The sequence below is a fragment of the Ceratotherium simum genome, chromosome 19 (genome assembly GCF_057802395.1).
Source record: "Ceratotherium simum simum isolate JZ-2026a chromosome 19, ASM5780239v1, whole genome shotgun sequence".
NCBI classification, from domain to species: domain Eukaryota; kingdom Metazoa; phylum Chordata; class Mammalia; order Perissodactyla; family Rhinocerotidae; genus Ceratotherium; species Ceratotherium simum.
The window spans coordinates 20063787-20088337 of NC_141918.1; the positions used below are offsets into that span (position 1 = coordinate 20063787).

At 34.7% G+C, this 24551-nt stretch overlaps 1 protein-coding gene across 1 annotated transcript in view; it reads left to right on the forward strand.

The window, feature by feature from the left end:
• The first annotated feature begins 344 nt into the window (after positions 1-344).
• The window catches only part of FUT9 (fucosyltransferase 9), a 109360-nt gene continuing 85153 nt past the window's right edge, over positions 345-24551 (forward strand). Inside the window, exon 1 of the mRNA XM_087443901.1 lies at positions 345-430. The gene's annotated coding sequence lies outside the window, so the exon portion shown is untranslated. The remainder of the gene's footprint in view (positions 431-24551) is intronic.

Genomic DNA, 24551 nt, shown 5'->3' on the forward strand with positions numbered 1-24551 from the left:
CAATTTATCCTGTAAGTGGAAAATATAAAAAACAGAGACCATGAAATATATTTAGTTAGAAAGATATCTTATACCCATTTCCTTAGAGTTTCAATTGCATCATTCATTCTTTTTAATAATTTTCTCTTATTGTATGTTGAAATTACTTAAATAATTCAATAATGCTTTCCTAAAAATTAAAAGAAATCAAAAATAGTATAAGCAAATGACGCAATTTAATACATCCAGAAAGATCTATGCTTGTAAGATCTGTGATTTCTTTTAGGTTTCTTTTGGTTATTTGGTTACATATATAGCAGCACATTTACTAACATACTTTTTTTTTCTCTCTTTCCCAACAGGTTTAGAATGTGATAATTCAAGAACCTTATAATACAGTGGAATAGCTTAACAACTGTCTATGTGCTTCCCATGATATATTCTCTGTATTGTAAGTATATATTTACTTTTCCAAACTAGCTTGATTGTGACAGAAATGTGCTCAATTAGAACTTGTAGTTATCTTAGAAACTGTTTCAGAAAATTATAAGCTAAAACTCATCCAAAGTATAGAATAGTTTTAGCAGTTTATCTTATACGAAGAGATGTTCTGTAAATTTAGATTTAACATTGTATCAAAGGTAAAGCTTAATATAGTTATTTATCATGGTAGAATAATATGCCCATGTTTAGTTATATTTTTTATAAATGTTATTCTTAATATCTTTAAGATTTCTATACTATTCTTTAGTTTTATAGAAAAAAATTATTTAAATATTGGACATGCAAAATTTTATGCTAAGGTATTAAAATTTCCTGAAATGTCTTTTCAAAAATAGAAAGTTTAATGTCATTTCAAGGTCAGGTTACTTTCTTCCTATATTAGTTATCTTTTTGAAAAATGGTTTTGGTTTTGGTGAGATAATACCTGTCCACTAAATCATTTGTGTGTGTGTGTATTTACATATATACCTGTGTGTGTGTACATATAGATATACACACTTTCTTTAATAAGCTAAATAAAAAGGAGAAGAAAAGTGGGAAAGAGCTTTTGTTCAGTAAGAGAACCTCTTAATATTGATTTCATGTGGCTGAAAAGTGGAGAGAAGTGAAAGGCTGGGATACGGTGCTATGTTTTTGAGTTAAGAAGTACCAAGCAGTAAGTGCTAACTCATGGCAGTGGGGAGGAAAGGAGGGAGCCCAATCTTTTTCCTCAGAAGAAAGTAAGCCACAAACTGGTGCTCTACAGTAATCAGAAGTGTTCACAAAATTGATGGCATGTTTAGAGCATCAGGAGATGCTGTTCCTTAACAGCATCTGATGGTGCCAGACCTACAATACCCATCTCAAGCCTCACTCTCCATTCTCCCAGCACTTTCCTTGCTGGAGGCCCTGTCTGAGGATATAAAATCTGTCACAGGTGACTTTAAACTTAGTGAGTCTTGATCCGTCTCCACAAAGACAGGAGAGAAGTGTGCCTGATTATACAGAAGGGGTTGGAGGTGGTAGTGGATAGGTTATTAGCATGCCGTTTCAGAAGACTGATTGCCTTTTGACACAAAATATGTTATGTGGTTCTAAAGCAGTGCTATCTAATACAAAATATAATGTGAGACACACGTGTAATTTAAATTTTTCTCCTGGCCACATTTAAAAAGTAGAAAAAGCAGGAAAATGGGTTTTAATAATGTTTTATTTAGCCCTATGTATTCAAAATACAGTCATTTTAACATGTGATCAATGTACAAAACATTAATGAGACATTTTACATCTTTTTTTTCATAAGTCTTTGAAATCTAATGTGTACTTACAACACATCTCAATTCGGATAATAAATTTTTTATTGGATATACTTGGTCTGTATTTAGAGTTCATAAAATTTACAGTTGAGAAAAGTAGGTTTACAAAATCAAGTTGTCCCACACATACTTAAAAGTTTCCCAATAACTAAATCAAGTATTAGTTTTTAAATTTAATTTAATTAAAATTAAAATTCATTTTCTTAGTCATAGTATCACATTTCACATACTCGGCAGTCCCATGTGGCTAGTAGCTACCATATTTGACAACTCTTTTCCAGAGGACTGTTGATATAACACTGTAATTCTGCTACCTAATGAATTTTGTAGGCTGATCTCAGAGTACAGCAATGGAGCGTAACTTTAAAATTGTAATGAGAAAAAAAGTCAAATCCTACACCTCTGACTTAAGATGAAATTTTATAGAACTACCTGTTTATGAAAATTTATGGATAAGAAAATATACAAGATCTAAACCTCCAAGCTGTGCTACACATTGGAATATGGAGGGTTTTTATTTGCTTCAGTGTACATGCTCTGTTGTAACTAAAGGAATTAGCTGATCACAGCCCTTCCCATTACAATGAAAGAGTCAAAAGCAAAAATTAAAATAAAATTTTTAAAGATGGCTCTGTGAAAGACACTTACAAGAATGAAAATATAAGCTTCAGACTTGTAAATCACATATCTGATAAAGGATTAGTATCCAGAATATATAAAGAGCTCTTAACAAAAGGAAAACAAACAACCCAGGTTAAAAATGGATGAAAGATCTGAACTTCATAAAATACGATGTAAAGATGACCAATAAGTATATGGGAAGATGTTTAACATCATTAATCATTAGGGAGATGCTAATTAAGGCCACAATGAGACACCACTAGACACCTATCAAAATGGATAAAAGATTTTAAAATCTGAAAATTCCAAATGCTGATGAGCATGCAGAGCCAAAGGGATTCTCATCCATTGCTTATGGGAATTCAAAATGCTACCTCCACTTTGGAAAACTGTGCACCTGTTTCTCATCAAGTTAAAGATGCACTTGCCATATGACCCAGCAGTCCCACTTCTAGGTATTTACCCAAGTGAATTTAAAACTTATTTTCACACAAAAACTTGTATGTGAATATTTATAGCAATTTTATCTATAGCTGCTAAAATGTCAAAATAACCAGAAAAGGCACAACATAGAGACAGGAAACAGATCAGTAGTTGCTGAAGTTTAGAGGTACAGGAGGGTTGAGTACAAAGTGATAATGTGAGGGGATTTGGGGGGTGATGGAACTATTCTGTGTGGTACTACAATGTTGGACAAATAACTGCACTCATCAAAACCCATAGACCTATAAAACACAAAGAGTGAGCTACGTAGTATGCAAATTAAAAATAAGAAAACAAATAGAATGTTGGAATTTCCCAAAATGGAGTAGAGATTGTGACAGATGATCTAACCAAAGTACAAATGTATTTTGGCATAACCTCATTGAAAGCCATGGGGGAAAAGGATCCAGCCTAAGTAACTTTGAGAAACAGTGTCTTAACAAGATGAAGACTAAAAAGAATAAAGAGAAAAATAACTACACATAGACATTGTACTCTACTTGATACATTTTTTTTTAATCACAGGAGTATAGGTTATTGATTATGAAACTACTTGCAGTGTATACCAGGGTAGAACACATAAGTAAATAAATTGTTGATAATGGAAGCTAAGTTTCTCATTGTCAGAGAAACAAGTTACAAATAAACAAAGGGAGATAGCTAAAATTAACCTCGTAGTGTTGGATTAGAGACAGAGATATCAATATAAACTCATTTTTTATTTTAATATACATCCAGATAGATACAAAAATAGATATGTGTGCATACCTACATAACATTTATTAGCTCTACCTGCTGAAAAGTCCTAGAAGTAGTTATATACAGTAGCAATGAGCACACCTCATGCTCAGATTTTAGTTTCTAAGTACCATTCTCCAATAAAAAAGGAACAAGGGCCCTCAGGAAAAATGGTTTATTCTAGTGCTAGGGGAGGAAAAATACAAATTGAGCCTGAAGCATCTTGTAGTTCCAGAAAGTGAAAAAGTGGCAAAAAAATATTACTGGGGCATGTCAAAAGGACACAGGAGTCAACTAGAAAGAGTTCCCAGTAACCAAAGCTGAAAGACTTTGAGCAACAAAATAATGATTGTATTGGACTATAATTTAATGAATAAAATAAATGGCAATGAATCCTCACTGATATAAATAAATGATTGAATAGATAGTTAAATAACAGAGAAAGGAAAAATCTTCCTTACGCAAAAATTCCAAATAATATATGTAGATACCTCACCCACCTCCCAGGAAGTGAAGCTTAATTCCTCTCCCCTTGAGTGTGGGCTAGACTTTGTGACTCAGAGAGTATGGAAATGGGGGGAAAAGGTAACTTTTCCATGGAGAAACGTGGCAGACATCACCTATATCGAGTGATCAAGGTTAACATCTCTAAGATAAGTCATGTTGACCCTATGTACCCTAGTATGTGATGAGGATACCTCACTTCTGTGATATTCTTCCCCCAAACCCATAGCCCCACTCTGATCTTGACAAAAACATGAGACAAAGCCAAAGTGAGGGTTATACTACAAAATGCCTCACCAGTACTCTTAAAAACTCTCAAGATCATTAAAGGAAAGACTGAGAAACACAGCAGAGGAGATGAAAGAGACGTTATGACTTAATGCAATATGGTATCCTGGATTTGATCTTGAAACAGAAAGAGGGCATTAGTTGGAAAACCAGGGAAATCTGAATAAAGCTGTGGTTTAGTTAATATTATATTCCTAGTGTTGACAAATGTTCCACGGTTATGTTAACAGTGGGGCAAGCTGGGTGAAGGGAACTCTGTATTCTTGCAACTTTTCTGTAAATAGCAAATTATTATAAAATAAAGAAATCCTTAAAAATGAATTGCAAGCTTTAAAAACCTGGTCAGTGATAAATCTACTTTTAGAACGATTCTTCTCATAATGTGATCCAATTCTTTCTGCCCCAGCATAAACAAATTTCGATATTTTTGTCTATTTACTCTAAGTCATTAAGAACCTCTGCTCTTTATTTGCTATAAAAAATGTTCTTTAATGACTTAAAATTTGAGAATTATAAGTGCTCTTCACATATGTTTGCATTTTTAACAATTCATTCTATTTAAACTATCCAAAATTATAGTTTAATTTTAATCTGTTTATGGCCATTTGGTTCCATATTCTTTGACACTACTGTCTTGCTGGTCATATAGGCACAACAACTTGACAATCATTATGATTGGCTATCTTTTTATTACATAAATGGCTATCTGTTCAGATACCAAATAAATCACTAAATAGCCAAAATAACTGTAATGCCTTTTAAAAATTGGGATATTTAAGGACTTGTGTACCTTATCTAACACGACAATATTATATCATGAGGCTAAAATTCTCTTATGCTTTTTTAAGAGTTTAAAGGTTTCTTTATACACATGATGATATTTCAGCCTTACAGTGAGCATGTAAAGTAGGAAATTCAAATAATATTCCTTATTTATGAACAAGAAAAGAAGTCTCTGAGAGGTTGAGTGACTTGCTTGTAAAGGGTCGAGCACCTACACAGAACACACCTTGCTTAACTTCATCCTTTGATTTTTGTTCCACGTCATGAAGTCCACGTTATATGGAAATATCCTTATTTCTTAGAGTACGTTCTTGTTTTTCTTAACTTCTAGAGATGACTAAGTTCTTTTCCTAAATTTAAATGAAATTCTAACAAATTTTATATCATTAAAAAAGTATTATTCATTTTTAAAACCAAAAATCTCACCTGAAATATCTGTTTTCTGTTGAACTTCAAAATCCAACTAAGGCTACTAGATTGGAAATCACTGTGGCTAATTTACTTATGTTATATTAGACATATATATATGCTTTCACTTTAAGGAAATCTAATGTATGAGAACCAAAAAAAAAAAAATCACAAAATACGTAATTAAGTTATTTTTTTATTATAAATGTCTCACAAAAGCATTTATCATGTCTTTTCTTAACTATCTTCCCTGGTGCAATTTCATTAGATTTCTACATAGTATTTCAGAAGAAATAGATTCGTTTTATAAAACAAAGCATACCCACCCTTGAACATTGTGATCCTTGCCTTCAATACTTGTATTGCTATGCCTATCTGCTGCGATTTCTTGGAGTAAGAGTGATCTCATAAGTTTTAATATGGAGAAAATTTATAGCATACTCTCACTTATCAATAAATCAAGCTTTCTCCCTATTGCTTTCCAATCACAATGCCAACTTCTAAGGGAACTTCTTTTATTAGGTAATTTGAAAATACTTTATTAGGCTATTTGAAAAGCTTCTTGAATATGAGCCGATGATAAACAATAAAAGAAGATACACCAATAGGAAAAAGCGTTCTATACCTTCAAATAATAGTATAGTAGGTACAGAAGGCAAATGTGAAATCAATCTGGTCCATTCTATGCTTAAATTTCATTTGATATTGGTTGCAATGCATAAGTATGTATTGAAAAGATCCCCAAATTGACCTCGCTATCATATTTGAATGTTTAGAGCTCTCATTATTTTCTTTTTGCTAATCTAGATCTCTTCTACCATAGTAAAAGCCTATTTTATTTTTCTTTGTGGGTTTTTGTTGTTGTTGTTCAAGAGGTTATTCAGAAGAGTTCCTTTTTCTAAACCTGTCTTTTTTGTACTAAGCCTTCTTACTGTACTGCTGATGCACAATAAGTATTGAATTTCTAAATAAAATACCATTGAGCACATTTTTTAGTTAAGGAGACTAGGCTTAAGGTGTTAAATAATTTCAAGAGTAATAGGGTAGCCTGAGTGGGACCATAAGTGTGAGAGGCTCCAGAGTCTTGGTATTTGTGTTGACCATTCTATAAGTAGTAGAAAGTGATTCTAGGTGTCTCAAACTCCACTCACTCCCTACGGAGATGTAGGTGGAGTGTAGATGGATAGACGCATGCATGGGTGGATGGAGGAGGATGGATGGATGGAAAGATAGATAACCTATTCTTCTGTTATAGCTCCCTGATATGTTCCATACCATCAATAATGTTGTATCAAAACACGGAAAACTTTTTTAATTTTTATTTATTTATTTTTTGGTGAGGAAGATTGGCGCTGAGCTAACATCTGTTGCCAATCTTCCTCTTTTTTCTGAGGAAGATTAGCCCCGAGCTAACATCTGTGCCCATCTTCCTCCACTTTGTATGTGGGACGCTGCCACAGCATGGCCTGATGATTGGTACGTAGGTCCGCGCCCGGGATCCACACTGGAGAACCCTGGGCTGCGGAAGCGCAGTGCACGAACTCAACCACTACGCCACCAGGCGGGCCCTGGAAAACTTTTTTACAGGAATTGAGGAACATAGTTGGTGATAGAGAATCCCATGGAACTTGGATAATTTGGGAGAAAATTGAGGATACAACACTTTTACTTTCTGTGCTCAGGGGAACTTACTTTTGTATGTCAGTTTACTTTTACCTTGTTAATGGGGTCTAAATCAAAGCCAATGGAAGACAGTTGCTATAATGATGGCTACTTTATAGTCTTTTTCTCTTCTTATCCCTTTAATGATATATCTTTATTTTGAATATGCAGATATAAGCAACTTTAAGTCTATGCTTCAAATTTTATGCTCTGGGGAAAGAATTAGTAGACAGAGATGTCTGGAAAATCTGAATTTATTACATTCAAATTGGTCTTAACTTTTTGTTTTTAGAGACTATGATTTCCCTGTAGCTACACTATAAAGAGAAAAGAAAACACTTCTCAGTGAAGGAGCTCCTCTAGGAAAAACAGCGTGGTGTGAATATTTATGTTAGCAAGTACTTAGAATAAGTAAAGCAGATAAACATACCCTAAACTTTTATTTAAAACCATGCGGATTAGCCCTGTGGATTTTCTTGCTGTCCTTATAAAATAAATGATTATTCTATAGCTTTATGAAGTTTAGTTTTAATTATTTTCAACTATCTCTATTTTGGTTTTCTTTCCTTTCAATTTATCTTCCTAATAAAAGTTATTCTTCCCTTTCACTTTTTATGTCCCACTACTCCTTTCAAATTTATATTATTTTTGTACTTGAAACACAGTAGGATGTTAATTTAAAATTTGTGACTTTAAATTAACGTTGTTTAGGGCCGGCCCCGTGGCTTGGTGGTTAAGTGAGCGCGCTCCACTGCTGGCGACCCGGGTTCGGATCCCGGGCGCGCACCGACGCGCTGCTTCTCCGGCCATGCTGAGGCCGCGTCCCACATACAGCAACTAGAAGGATGTGCAGCTATGACACACAGCTATCTACTGGGGCTTTGGGGGGAAAAAATAAATAAAATAAAATCTTTAAAAAAAAAAAATGATAAATAAATAAATAACTTTGTTTAAACCCAAAAAAAACAAGTATAGCAATTTCTCCATTCTTATGTTTGGAATATCATAATCTATCTCAAAATAAATCTCTGTGTTGCTAAAGGGTGAAATCTGGCATGTGCTCCCTTGGTTTTATGGACACACAATATCAAATCTTCATTGTGCTCAGAGCAGAGGTTGAAGATGGAGAGCTGCCTTACATGACAAAGTAGAGGGAACTTATCAATAAATCTTCCAGGAGGAGAAGATGAGCAATGTTCAAGATAGCCAAAAGAGTTTTAGGAAAGTGGTAGTCATGTTCAATACTAACACGTGTACTCTGCTGTAATAAAACACCTCTCCATCTATAACTTCAGAAATACCTGCTAACTATGCCTTATGTGAAAGCTTCAGGGTTGAGAGGTCGAGTTCCATATCCAGGTCAAAGCAACCAGAGGGAAAAGAACATTTATGGTAGATAAGACATGAGTAGAATTTGGAAATCTCCAGGGTAGGAATTCAGAGCACTAAATAATCAGGGGTTCATAAGACCCTTGAAATTCTCAGAAATCTTTTGAAACGTTGGAATTTCCATAGAATATGGGATGATTGGCTAGGAACTTCAAATAGAGAGACAATAATTTATATCTAGGTTACTTTTGTAACATCAAAGCAATATTTTAAAAACTCAATAAAAATGTATTTCACCCAGAATCCGACTACCCCAGAAGTTCACATAGTTATTTGTCCATGTTTCCTTTTATTCCCAATCCATATGTATACATAATTTTACATCACTGTAATTTTGTGTTTTGATTTTGTAGTCAATCCCAAATCATAAACACTTTAACATATTCATTTTTTTGTAAGTGTTCTTATAATGACTATTTACTTAACTCTTATCTTGGATATTTGAGTGTTCATGGTTTTTCGTATATATAAATAACACTTCAATTTAAATATTTATCAAATGTTTTTGTCCTTGTTTTGCATCATTTTCTCTTGCAGACGAAGTAGAATTCTGGCTTAAGAGTCAATCTCTAGATGTTCAGAGTGTAGTATGTATGCAGCTGTACAAAAGGTTTTAAACTTCTAAGCCTTGTTTTCATCAAATGCAAAATGGAAATGAAAATAGAACGTATATTGTAGAATCGTTGAAAGGATTAAATGCAAAAATGCATAACAAACATTATGCAGAGTGTCTATTTGGGCAAATTTCTAGAAATCAAACTATGGAGGCAAAGGATATGATTACATATATTCTCTCCAAAACTATTGCACAAATTGTTAACTTCTAGAGCATTCAGCTGCCAAAAGGATGAAAATAAGCACTCAATATCTTAAACAAAAACCCACAAAGCTAAATTTATTGTAACTTAAGGAAGGGAGAACTATACTGGCCAGGCAAAGGCTCTCAGAGCAGAGAAGACTGCTTGTGTTAGGGGACAGAGTGGAATTCAGAGAGTGGTGGACTTTCAAAGGAATTAGTGTATTGATGTCGTTTGTAGAAACATGGTTTCTCATGTGAGAATGTTGTTGATTAATCAACTTTCATAAATCTGTTCTTCAGAGTGAGTCATTTTCTGATCAACTGACTTTCAGAAGCTAGGATTGTTACTAATTGGTTGACTTGCAAATGGGTGTTCACGGAGGTGCATTGCCTTTAATTGATCAAATTTGTGTAAAATCAGTTCTGATGAGTTTTAGAACTGTCATTCACTGAGTAAGCAGATTTAAAACCAGTTCTGGTAATCACTTGCTACCACAGCTACAGAAAAATGAGTCATTTCCTAGGTGTGCAGAAACATTTTATTCTCAAGTTATATTTAAAACAACCACATGATGGGCCGGCCCGTGGCTTAGCAGTTAAGTGCGCGTGCTCCGCTACTGGCACCGAGGATTCAGATCCCCAACGCCCACCAATGCACCGCTTCTCCCGCCATACTGAGGCCGCATCCCACATACAGCAACTAGAAAGATGTGCAACTATGACATACAACTATCTACTGGGGCTTTGGGGGGAAAAATAAATAAATAAATAAACTTATAAAACAACCACATGAGAAAAAAAAATTTGTGGGGAAAATGATGGAGGAGGCCAAGAAAGGCTCTCTGTAAGGAGGACTGGGAAACGAGTAGAAGTTTGCTTTTAATGCTGTCTTCTGATTAACAAATACTATATCAATATCAAACAGTAAAATAAATGTGGAAAGTTAGTACCATTGAAAAGAGGTGTGCAACTCAGATGGAAAGGTAAGTAATAAGTCAATAAAGTTGTCAAAGAAAACTTACTTCCTATTTCTTTATCAAAAAACTTAAAATTTTCCATTTTGGTGAGATCATGTATGTCATCTTTTTTTTTTTTTTTTTTAAGATTTTATTTATTTATTTCCACCCCCCTCAAGCCCCAGTAGATAGTTGTATGTCATAGTTGCACATCCTTCTAGTTGCTGTATGTGGGACACGGCCTCAGCATGGCCAGAGAAGCAGTGCGTCGGTGCACGCCCGGGATCCGAACCCAAGCCGCCAGCAGCGGAGCGCGTGCACTTAACCACTAAGTCACGGGGCCGGCCCAATGTCATCTTTTTATTAAACTTTTTAGTTTATGAGCTTCTTTTCTCTAAATTTATACTTACCTGAAGTATTTGATCTTTGTTTTTTTCTTTTTGTTTTTTTTGCATCCTTTCTCTCTCTCTCCCTCTCTCTAATATACATTGTGCTCTCCTTGCTTGTGTTTCATTGTAGAATGGCTTCCAATGTCCTCCCAGAGGGTTGTCCCTGCCAATTCCAAAATCCTTTTTGGCTCTCATTCTCCTGGATTTTGTTCTCCTCCATAGTCAACAATTGTGAACACTTCTTTTTTTTTTAATGACACTTTCTGAAATATTGGCTTCTCTTGTTTCAACTTCTACCACTTCTGTTCTCCTGCCATGCAAAACTAACTCTCCTCTCTTCTTTGGGCTAAATCTTCCACAAAGATCTATATTTTTTCTTTTGAGAAATATGTTAGTAAGACAGATCCAGGTTAACTCATTGCAGTTGTTGCCTGTATCTTCCATTCTGTCACTCTTCTACGGCTCATTCCTGCACCATCAATAGATGACTCATTCCAGCCTGTCCTCATGAAAAGATCTTTTATTTTAGAATCAGACAGAATAGCGAGAAATTCCCATTTCTGCCACTTACTGGTTCTTATGGTCTTATGTGAGTAATTTAAGCTCTATGCATCTCACTTTCTTTATCTGTAAAATGTGAATTTAGTACACAGGATGGTTACGGTGATGTAATGAAGTTGTGTTTAGGAAACACATAGCACACTGTCACTACTCAGGGGGAACTACATAAATGATTTATCTTCTTATTTGGGTTTACTTCCTATTATCACTTACCACATTGACTTTTTCTCAGATTAGCATAACCAAAGGCCCATGAGACCTAATGTCAAAAGCCCAATGTCTTTGTCTGTCAGGATGTTAGGTAAGACAGTTTATCTAATATAAGTCATTTGGAGATAGTAATAATTCCTTCACTGTCTTAATCTCATTGTGAAGATAACAAATACTAACAATAACTGCTAGCATTTTTTATTTTGGCATTTATATGCAAGATACTGTGCTACTAGTTAATATATGTGAGATAAATCTTTACAATTACCTTTCAGAGAGTTAATACTATTCCTAACATTTATGTGAGGGAACTGCAGCTCGGAAGATGAAGTGGCTGGGCCAAAGGTACATAGCTAGGAGTGGAAAGAGCTGGAATTGAGGTCCTCTGAACCTCCGCTCCTATCCTCAGAGCCCTATGCAACTGCTAATAAGCTCCGTTGCATTCGATTAGTTTCGTTTCACTAAATATGATCCTTGGCCCTACTTGACCTGCATTCCAGCACTATCCAGCCCCTTTTAAAGGCTGCTGTTAACTCTCCTAAAGGCATTTTAGAGCTAGATTCTGCTTTCATTTACTTGAGGTTACAGGTGCTTTGTTTCCCATGTCATTAATTTATACTTCTCTTTTGTAATCTCACTGTCGAGGTCTCTACTAAGTGCTATCGGGAACTAAAAGGAAAAGAAAAAATATACAGAGATGGTGCTACCTTCCAGGAATGTATTTAAGCTTTTCAGAGTGAAGGTTGACACTGGCTCCCATTTTCCCTCCCGCTCCCTGCTGCTGTCAGGGTAGACACGACTCTCTGCCCTTCTTTCCCTATGCTGCTTAAGCCTCTCTCGTGTCTCTCCCCCAGGCACAAGTTAAAACCGCTCTACAACCTTTGGACATTATTCTTTGCTTCCCTGAAGTTGTGAGGCTTTAAAAGCGCTCGTTCAATCAAGCAGAAAAATATTTATACCACCCTTATGCTATTCTCTAGATCGAAGACTTATTGAAAATTATCAATTACATGCAATGAGTTAGGGTTCGGTGCATTTCAAAGCAAAGAGTTCTTTGCCTCTGCTTTCAACTAGGAGATTGAGTGTCGTCTATATATACATGTTGATAATTTCAATCTGCACTTGGATTCATGTCATTTACTATTATAAACATGTTTATTTGATCTAAATAAATTTCAAGGAGGCAGAGGGAAGGCCATAACTGTATTCTTTAACTTTCTTGTGGGGCTTACAGCATGGCCAGGCAGTGAATGAGAAACATAAACTGATGATTAAAACGGAAATGAGGGGCCAGCCCGGTGGTTAAGTGCGCGCACTCCGCTGCGGCGGCCCGGGGTTCGCTGGTTCAGATCCCGGGCGCGCACCGAAACACTGCTTGGCAAGCCATGCTGTGGCGGCATCCCATATAAAGTGGAGGAAGATGGGCACAGATGTTAGCCCAGGGCCGTCTTCCTCAGCAAAAAAAGAGGAGGATTGGCAGATGTTAGCACAGGGCTGATCTCCTCACCAAAAAAAAAAATAAATAAATAAATAAAACGGAAATGAACGACCATCTGTAATAATATTAAATAATTGAGTAGAGAATTTAGATCTCAGGGTTAAGGCTTATTAACCTAAATAATAATTCATGAAAAACTTTTTATGAACAGTTTCAGATTATTATTTAGTCTGAGGGGTAATAATTTCTATTTATAGAAACTACTTTTGCTTTAAATAATTGTAAAAGATTTCTTAAGACAAATTTAAAATCAATAAATTTAAAAAGTAACAGAGTCTCAACTACATGATTACCAAAATTTCAGTATAATAGCAACAGATACTGCAAATTAAATGTTTTTTTAATTTAAAAACTTGAGAGATGATATTTGCAAAAATATATTAGACAAACGCCTAATTTTGTAAAATGTAAAGAGTGTCTACAAAACATTGCAAAAAGAAACAACACAATAAAAAGGGGCAAATAAGCTATGAATAGTCATTTCATAAAAGGGAAAATAAAAATGAATCACAAATAAAGGAAATAATTACCAACCTTACTAAATAATAAACAGGCAAATGTAATTTTTGTGGGTTCATGGGATATTTTTTTATTAGTGTAGTTTTAAATGGTTCATAACATCCATTGTTATCAAGGGTTGGTGGGAATTTAGTTCTGGGTGGAAATGAGGTGAGAAAATCATCCTGGTGATATTTATAAAATTTAAACATATATCATTTTACCCAGTAATTCTTCTTCTAGTAGTATACTCATCAAAAACATTTGTGGGGGCCGGCCTGGTGGTGTAGTGGTTAAGTTTGTGCTCTCTGCTTTGGCGGCCTGGGGTTCACAGGTTCAGATCCTGGGCGCGGACCTACACGCCACTCACCAAGCCACGCTGTGGGGGTGTCCCACATACAAAATAGACGAAGATGGGCACAGATGTTAGCACAGGGCTAATCTTCCTCAGCAAAAAAAGAGAAAAATTGGCAATGGATGTTGGCTCAGAGCCAGTCTTCCTCACCAGAAGGAAAAAAAAACCATTTGTACACACCAAGAGGCCTGCACAAAAATATTTAGTGCAAATTTTGAATGTCAAATTTATTAAAAACAATCAAAATGTTAAGCAATAGACGAAGATTAAAATATATAATGGCATATTCTTACCAATCTCTGCTAAGCAATCATTGAAAACAATTTGGTGAATGTATAAGGACAAAATAGAGTATCAAAGTCAAACTATTCAGTATAAAAAACAAGTCTCAGGGCCGGCCAGGTGGCATAGCGATTAAGTGCCCGCACTCCACCTCGGCTGCCTGGGGTTCAGATCTCGGGTGCACACCAATGCACCGCTTGTCAAGCCGTGCTGTGGCGGCATCCCATATAAAGTGGAGGAAGATGGGCATGGATGTTAGCCCAGGGCCAGTCTTCCTTAGCAAAAAGAAGAGGATTAGTGGCGGATGTTAGCTCAGGGCTAATCTTCCTCAAAAAAATTAATGAATAAAATAAAACAAGTCTCAGAATAATGGCCTCAATTATCTGAAAAAAAAGCATTTGTATATATGTATGTATATATAAGTATATCTGAATACATACAAATATATATAAAATTAATAAAAAAATTCTAGAAGGAAATATGTCAAACTGAGACAAAGGTGGTTACCGCTTAGGGAGGAGAGTGGGTTGAAAAAATGGAAAAATTAAATTGGGTATTAACTGTTTACTCCATACATTCCTGAATTGTTTTAATTTTAATAATAAAAATATATTATTATATTGCTTGTATTTTTTTAATAAATCAGGCAAACATAGATTCTACACAGTAAGATGTTTTCAGAGAAAATTTATTGGTGAATTATCAGTTAATTAATAATTAATAATTGGTTGGTATTTTTGAACATTTCCCTTTTTTTAGTAATTAAGCCTTTGTTATTATTATTTTTTTTTTTTATCACTGGTCGGGCTTAGCTTTGGCTAGAATCAAGTATTTTGAGTAAATTAGATATCAATGGGAAAAAAAGTCAGGACCTTCTCAAAAACACCACAGTCAGGGATGAGAGAGGTAGTGAGAATCTCAATCAGCATGTTTGTTGGAAGGCCAATTTCTGATCTTTGTGTTTGAAAAATAATTTTTTATTTGACAAAAAAAGTGAAAAAATTTAAATTTTATTTTCTCTGCCGTGAGAGAAATTGTTGTGTAATTTTATAAAATATTACAAGAGACTTAACCTGTTTCCACATGTGGTTACAGCACTGGTATCAAATAAGATGCAAGAAAAACAAAACCTGGTGTGAATGCAAATGTCTAATTAGAAATACGTGGCATACAGCATTAATCATATTTCCTCCCCACCATCCACCTTCAATGGCTCTGTAACACAATTTCTGAGTCTCCAGAGAAAAACATAATAGACCTGTATTCTTCTGTGAGAATACCTCTCAAAAAGGCAGAAATGGAGATTTCCTGGTTCTTGGACATTCAAGAAATGCTGTAGATTCTCTGCAGTTAATGAACCTGAGTGAAACTTCCATTGTTGCTATAATTATTAATATCCAACCTTCCTTTACATATTCCCTCTTAAAGGATACAGACGTAATTCTTTTTTTCCCTAAGGGTAATGCACTAAAATATTTTTTTCTTCTATACAATTTTAATTGAAATACATATACATGTTTTGTGAGGATAGAACACGTGTCCTTCTGATTCGTTTGAAAACTGTGTTATGTCAAAGGAAGCCCTTGAAACTTTGTCTTTCTTCTTCTCTGACAATACAACCTTGCTGCTTGCTACTCTACAGTCATTTCTGGACTCACTATTTTAGAAGTTCTTCAAAATTTAACATTTTTTTCCATGACTCTTTTCAGGCAATCAATATAGTATAGTGGTTATCCCTGCTTGTAAAACTGAGTTAATAATAGTGCCAACCTCACTGTGTTGATATGAAAATGATGTAAGATGACGTGTGTTAGTGTGAAGCCCAGTATCTAGACTACATAGAGCCCTAAATATAAAAGGAGCTGCTAGTGTTCTTTTTTCTTCTATGAGTTCCTATTTCCCTTTTATTCTAAAATATCACTACAAATTGCTATACTTTTCTCCTTCTCCAATTTAAATTTTATGTTGCTTCAATTGCATACCAACCACTGGTATGAAGAAAAGTGAAAAAAAAAAAATGAATAGAACATATCATGAAGGACTGTTTCCAAAAATTCAGCTATCGGGCATGGTACAAATAACTGGAAGGGTGGCTGATTTTCCTCATTTTCAACTTCTTTTTTCTTTCTTTCCTCTTCTGTATCAATATTTTAAGCGGCTGCTAGCACTAACCAGTGAAGTTATGCAGACTACAAGTGTAGCGATGTTTCACTCTCCCAAACACACATACACCTTTGTTTCAGTTCATTGTTGAGTTTAATCATAATTCTTTAAAAACCAAACGGAAGACTCAGACATTTGCCCCAAATTCCCATCATTGAGGAGAAAGCTCTACCAAGACAGCTTATTCCTCGTTCTACTGCTTCCTGACTGTCAGAGGAGGTATGTGGTTGTTTAGTCACCTCAGGAGTTTGGGGAATCCCAGCTTCCACACGTTCATTCCCTGAGTCCCCTGGGAGTCACTCCCACAAATCCCCCAAAGAAATCAAGATTGAGCAAAGCTTTCCTACTACTTTGCAGGTATTATAGAAACCAAAAGAAGTCATCTTTCTCCTTCATGCTATTACACAGAAAAGTTCTTGCCTGTTTCCAAACAAGCAAACCATTTCTCTAACATATGGAGGGGAATTAGGGAAGGCGAAGGGAGCTCAAAATTTGCTAATTGCCTAAAACATGTCAGTAAATTACAAGAATTGTTTTTGACTATCACCACAGACCTATGAAGAAGATATTATAGTCTCTACTTCTCATCTGAATGAGCCTCAGAGAGGTTAGAGATTTGCCCAAGTCCAACACGAAATGGAGCAGAGGCTAATGGTACCATTTATCCATCAATTGTGTGTCCCTTCTGCCTCCTTACAAAATCCCCAAATTCCCCACGACACATTGTGTTTTTCCGCCCTAACATTTGCATCACTTGATGTTGGAACAAATACGAAAGTCTTTTATTTTTCATGTTATTTGATATATATTTTCTACAAGCTCTAGTAATTTATTTGGGATAGAAATTCTTTCCCTTTTTGTTAAACATTTTTTTTTTATTTTAGTACTCAACATCATTCAAGGCAGTTAAGCAAAAGACAAAGAATGCAGGAACTAACGTATCTGCTGTTCCTTTCCTAACAAGCATTTTGTAAGCTGCTCCTGAAAATGAGCAAAATGTCAGTTTTTCTGCCTTAAATAAAATATGTCCTTCTCTGGCTTCAGCTGCGTGGTGCAGTCTAGTTACTGTGTGTAGGTGTGCATTCCACAGCAGAACCGTGCTTCAGATAATAAAGGGAGATGAATTAGACTGTAGAAAATACATAATATGGGAGAACATCTTCAATACCTTCACAAAAAAGCTGAAAATTGTCCCTGGACTGGGAGCGAATGAGGAGGGGTGACAGTTTGGGGGCTTGTCAACCCTCTGCTAGACAATTTTTGCTAGCCATTTATGCTTACTCAACTTCATTTTGTTATGTTCTGCTTTTGGTGATTTGGACACATTCGTTTTTAATATGAGGAAATACCTTATAATGTGTTTTGAGCTACTTTAATAGAATTTGTGCTAAAATATAAGTAAGAAGCACTTATCAGTTCAGATAAATGCTCTTAAAAACTTTATGAAACATAATCATCCTGAACAAAAACTTATTTGCAGATTCTTATTCTAAAAATGCAAGGCAAATATGCAAAAATCATATTATACTGTTTGGCTCAGAGCATTTTTCTTTTTATTAAGATTCTTGTATATTTTTGGACAATATGAATAATTTGTGTGTGTGTGTGTGTGTGTATTTGCTGGGTAATGATATAAAATGTATTTCTTACTCTGGGTCATAGTCAAAAACTTTAAATGCCATTGCCCCCAAAAATGACGCTAGAGAGGTAGAATTCTAAAGAAACTTTTCCCATATCTAGAGGCCAATCCTTTGCTTTAAATATTATCTGAGCTTCTGTGGTGCTTTACTTCAGTAACTATGAAAGCAGCCAGAAGAAAAGTACAAGGGTGAATTAAAACTCAGAAAAGGAAAACAGTAATGAAATAATCACCAACACTTGAGTTATTTTTTTTTAGTAATGTAAACATATCTTAAAATTCAGTTAATAAATGGTGAAAGCAGACTAGTAGGGTTCAGACCTCAGCTCTACAACTTGCTAGCTGAGGAACCCCGGACAAAGTTATTTAACCATGCTAGGCTGCACATCCTCATCTGTGAAATGAGGATAAAATTGCCCCCAGTCTCCTCAGGTAGTTAATAAAAATTAAGTTGTGTAATTCATTTACTGGACTTAGTGTCTCACATGTAATAAATTTGCAACAACTGTTAACTATTAGTTCTATAGTTCTACAGGAGTGATTACAAAGTACTGATTTACATACTGACCTAAAATTTTGTTTTGTTTTCTCTGGTTTTGTAAGTTCATATAGTTCATACTCTGTCAAAATCATTTGCAAAATCAGTAGTCTCTCTAGGAAAAAGTAAATTTTGCTTTTTGATCTTTAAAGAGAGATTATTTATTTGTAAGTTCCTATGGTTCTATGTTGGATAGTTTCACTTTGCTTAATTTTTTACTGTAGAATCTTAAGAGCTGAATTAAACAGGAGTGATTTTTAAAATGATTTCAAGCAGATATGTTTAAGTACTTCCTTTTTCTGACTTCTAGGTAGAGCAGCCCACAAAATATGAGGTTGACAAGTTTAACAAAAAATTATCAGATGCTTGATTTTGGAGCAAGTTGAAAAAGAAAAAGAGAAGAGATGTGAACAGATAGAAAGAAAAATGAATTTTTTAAATAAAATATTTTCCTGATTATAATATTAACATATGCTTATTATAAAAATGCAGTTAAGGGGCTGGCCCGGTGGCATAGTGGTTAAGTTCGCACGCTCTGCTTCAGCGGCCTGGGGTTCATGGGTTCGGATCCCAGGCGCATACCTACACGCTACTTATCAAGTCATGCTGTGGCAGGCGTCCCACATATAAAGTAGAGGAAGATGGGCATGGATGTTAGCCCAGGGCCAATTTTCCTGAGCAAAAAGAGGAGGATTGGCAGTGGATGTTAGCTCAGGGCTAATTTCCTCACACAAAAAAAAGAAAAATGCTGTTAATACCAAAAGATAAAAAGAACAGTGCTAACACTTTAGTGTATAGACTTTAAATGTATTTTCTGTGCATATATACAGCTAATGGATTTTTTTTAAAGGGATCATACCATACATAGAGTTTTATAAGTTTCTTTTGTCTTGTTACTATATCTTAGATGTTTTCTATATAGGTCAATAGTATTGTTTTAAGAACTGTATAGTATTCTATTCTTTGTTTGGGTCATAATTTTTTAACCAATCACTTATTCAAGAACGTTTACCTTATATGTAATATTTAGAGATTGCAAACAATGCTTCTATCCTTGTGCAAAACTCTCTGTGTCCTTCTCAAAATATTTCTCTTCCAGTTCCCAAATGTAGCCACCAATTATTGAGTGGCAACTATGTGACAATCTTAGTGTTAAGAGCATTTTACATACGTAAAATATATAATATACATGCTATATATGTATGTTATTTCATGTAATTATTGCAATAACCCTGTGAGGCAGGTACCAACATTAACCCCATTTGACCGAATAGGGCAACTGAGGGTGATAAAGTCGAATAATCTGCCAAAAGTCCAAACAAAGCTAAAATTATAACCATTACAAATTAATTCCAAAATCCATGTGTATAACCATTATACATACTGCCTCTCTCCTGTAGTATGTACATATTAATTTTTCACTAGTATTTATTGATTTGTTTCCAGAAAATTTAAATTAATTTTTGATGAATAACCTAAATTCTATTTTGTAGGACAACTGCAATTCATGCGTTCCTAGTGCCCAGTGCATTGTCTATTATGGAACCTTGTCAAATAGCTACATGACACATTCAAATTCCATGGCATTTTCAAAAAAGGGGCAAATCATACAATTGCTGAGGCATTATAAAACCAATTGCAAAGGTAAGAACAAATATGTTGTTTGGAAAGAAAGCCTAATAAGTCATTGGCAAAATTACTTTATCAAATGACTTTTTTGAATGTCACATAATATGAATGGCAGACAATGCGGAAGGGAAATTGTTATTGTGTAAGTATTCTGGCTGATATTTTTTCTACAGTTACGTAAAAACTCAGACGTGTATAGTATAATCAAGAGTTAGTATATGTATGGTATATATGCGTATATATGTAGGACATTTTGTTCACCGAAAATTTGTGCTAGCAGAGAAGAGATATTTCTTTAGTTACTGCTTATTATTCCTTTGAAAAATATTGTGGCCTCAGACAATGTTCTACTGAGATTAGAAGTGAATAAGCACCAGTTATTGTGCCCCAGGGAAGGGTGTTAATAAGCAAATGCCAGAGGTTACACCTTAATGCCAATACTTAAAACTGATTTAGGCCAGAGACAAGTTGGCCAGCCAATCTAATTAATCCTGAACATGATTCAACATCAAAAGAAGTATGAGCATTGGGAATATAGAATTATGGACGCTAAGCATACTGTGTAAAGATATGCACAGCAAATGTAAACCTGTTTTCCTCTTCTATAGTATACTGGTTGTTGACAGGAAAGATACTTTTGAAATGAGGGGTAGAAAACAAACATTTCTTCCCAAGACCAACATTGCCGTCTCCGTGACTTTAAGTGATTTCCTTAAGCAGCATATTTCAATGATACATCCAGCATAGCCAAAACCAGTTACTTAATGCCATAAAAATGACTTTCCTGAGATTAAGGTAATAGGATCCCTTAACAAGTCCACAATAAAATCATGCAAAAGACCCCATCACTTATAGATTGACTTTTTCCAATACCCCATGTTTTTTTTTTTATCTCCTAGTTGCCTATGAAATAATATTGATGGGATATCATTGGGCATATTTAAAAATCACATCCATATGCTGCATTAAATCATGAAGAAATCATTTCAGAGTGAAATATCTCCAAAGAGTAAATTAGAAAGTCATGTACCCTTGACTTCCTAATAGTTGAGTGAGTTGAATCATTTAAGCTTTTAGCTTTGAGCATCATATGTTGACTTAATATCTGATGAAACACCGGAAGTTAGATTCAGTGAGAAATATCTCAGTATTCAAAACTATCTAACAGAGCCTCTGAATGCTTGCTGCAAATCTTAATAGATATAATTGAAAGTTTAGATTTAATTTTACTAAGAAAAGAAATCCATTAGAACTTATTTATCCTTGAGTCAGATGTAAACAGCATCATCCTTCTTGAAGTTATGAGATAATTTTATGTTTTATTATATTTTCTCTTTATATTTTAATTGTTATAAACATTTTAATGTATCTAAAATTGGCAATCCTTTTGCATACTAAGTATCCATTAAGTGGTCTTCAGATGCTGAAATATTGATGTCATGCTTAGGAATATCTTTTTCTCAGCCCTTGTGTTATCCCAAGGCTTTTTACGTTCAGAGGAGAGTAAATTTTGGTTCAAAGAAATGTAAAGAAGCACTTAAGTGTGGCAAAGTTGTATATGTAGGAGGTTGGGGACAGTGTGGGGTTTTAAAGCAATAGGAGAAAAGAAATAATTATGATGATACACTCAAACTAAAAGCTATTCTCACATTTTAAAAATAATCTATTTAATCTGACTTTTAATATGACTTATGAATATAAACTTTTAATATGACTTATGAATCAGACTTGATCTTTGTAGCATACAGACTACATACTGAAAAAATAGAATAGGGTATGGGCACATGGAAACGTAAAACAGAGTTTATAAGTCTTTGACATTTACCTTTTCTTGTTTTCTGTATGCATCAAGCCAAAATTTAGATTCATGGTCATCTTAGATCCGTCAGCAAATATTTATCAAGAACTTATTAATTCAAGGCATATTGTGAGTCACTGGAGGGATGGAAACCATGAGGCATGGCTTCTTTTCTCAAAGACTTGGTGATTTTATTTTCCTCTCTCTCATGTCCTAAATTCTTCCTCTCGCATATGTTTTCATTTGGGAGTGTACAGCAATCTTAAAGAATTCCATGATAGTTGTCAAACAGACCATTTGTCAAGGGACATGTTTTCTTAGCCAATTGTATTCCTTAACAAAAATCAGTCCTATATTTGTTTTCATTCTACAACATCCAATCAATATCTGTTCCATTTAAAACATAAAAGGATTTTAATATCATTCTCTAATAAGAGGACCCAGGGCTCTTTGGAGAAATGGTTGATTCCAGGCCTGGGGCAAGAAACATACAAGATGAGCCTGAAGGATCCCATTTGCCAGAAAGTAAAGTGTTCAAAAAAACAAAAGAATCAGGGCCTATCAAAGGAACAAAAGAACCAACTGAGAGAGCTCCCAATGGCCAATTTTGAGTAATGTATAAGAGAACAATTTTATCACCAAATAAATACTGTAGTATTACAGTAAAACCCAATGTATAAATGAATATCCATGAGTGCATACTTATATGAATAAATGATTAAATGAATAAATGAGGGAGAAAATACAGATCTCCCATACAGAAGAATTCTAAATAGTTTATGTTCATGGATTATGTTTAATCCATCCTCAAGGAGAGGAAGAATAACTCCCAGCTCCTTAAGCATGAGCTGCATGTAATGACTTCCTCTCAAATAGTAAGGTATGGAGATGGGATAAAAGAAGAACTATACAATGTTGAAACCTGAGAAGCACTACCTCAGCCAGGTAATAAGGGTTAACATCAACAGTGATAAGTCATATTGATAACATGTATCCTTGGTATGAGGGGATAAGAATGGCACTTCATCTCTTTGGTCTTCCTCCCCAAACCCCATACACTCAGTCTAACCAGGAGAATAATATCAAACCATCCAAAATGAGAGATATTCTGCAAAATATCTGACCAGTACTCCTCAGTACTTTTAAGGTTATTAAAAATAAGGAAAGTTTGGGGAAACGATCACAACAAAGAATTGCCTAAGGGGCCATGATGACTAAATGTAATGTGGTATCCTGGGTGGGATCTTGGAACAGAAAAAGGCATTAGGTGAAAACTAAGGAAATCTGAATAAAATGTGGAGTTTAGTGAATAATAAAGTTTCAGTATTGGTATTCAGACCTTATCAATTGTGATTTAGTCCTGCCCTATCTCGATTAAAAAGTAGGGCAGCAATAGTTTTCCAGTACAGAACTGGATATTACTATGTCTTTGGGGAAAATGACTTTGTAGAGAAGGAAAGAAAGAGCTATTTAAGGTCTTTAGATAAAAGAGGCAGGGTAATCTTGGCAAAGGTGGAGTTTTGTTTGATTTTTATTCCTTACTCTTTCTTTTATGCACTTCTATTTTTTTTCTTTGTTACATTATAAAAATAGACCTGAATGCTGACAATGAAAAATGACAGCTTCCAAAGAAAGATATGTGAAGGCATATTCTTGGAGAAGAGACCCCAAGCACCTATCTGTTCTTTTTTTTTTAGCACTTGAATTTTACAAGAAAAGTGAAATTTGAAATGGCACTTCCTAATGCAAAAAAAAAAAAAAAAAAAAGAGCAAAACCTTAGCACAGATGGTTAGCAACAAGGTTGAGGACACATTAACAGGCTGGAATGACATTGGTGTATATAGTCTGTCAGCAGTACGGAAGCTGTGGCGGCGGCAGTCAGGCCTGAGTTGGCTTCATTAATAAGGCATCCTTTCACTTCCCTTCTGTCTACCTCTCATATCACTTGTCACTGTAACATACAGACATTTTTAAGTGTCTACAAATGAATTCTACTAATCAAGGAAGCCTATCCTTTCTGCAGCATGTACTATCTCTTTTGAAGCAGAGGTTTCTCTTTCAAGAATATTCATACTTGGCTTGAAGGATTCAGGTAAAATTTCAGAGAAAGAAGTGTCATAAGAATTAGACACCATTAAAGCAGAGGTCATCCTTTCTGAAAAATTCTGCAACCAGTTGTTGATTGCCTTTGGTGCAGGAAATGCAAATCTCAATTTAATCCACGTTTTAAAAAAAAAAAATTGTCCAATGGCTGGAAATTAACGTTATACGTGCTAGACTTTTGCCTTATGAGCTACTTTCACCACTGAGAATATTGATATTCTTTCATTTTAGTGTTCACATATCTAAGGTATGTGATGCATTATATACCTGAAATCTTGACAGAAATGTGTTTACATTTGAATGATAAAAGAAATATGTTTTATGTCCTATATTGATCTTAGAATTAGGTAATAATTAAAACAAAACACTTCAATTTCCAGATAATAAAAAGGAGTTTCTATAGAATATCCTTTTTTCTTTGCTAAATCTAGACAAATACAGGTTTATTTTTATTTGTTTGATTAGAATTAAACAGATT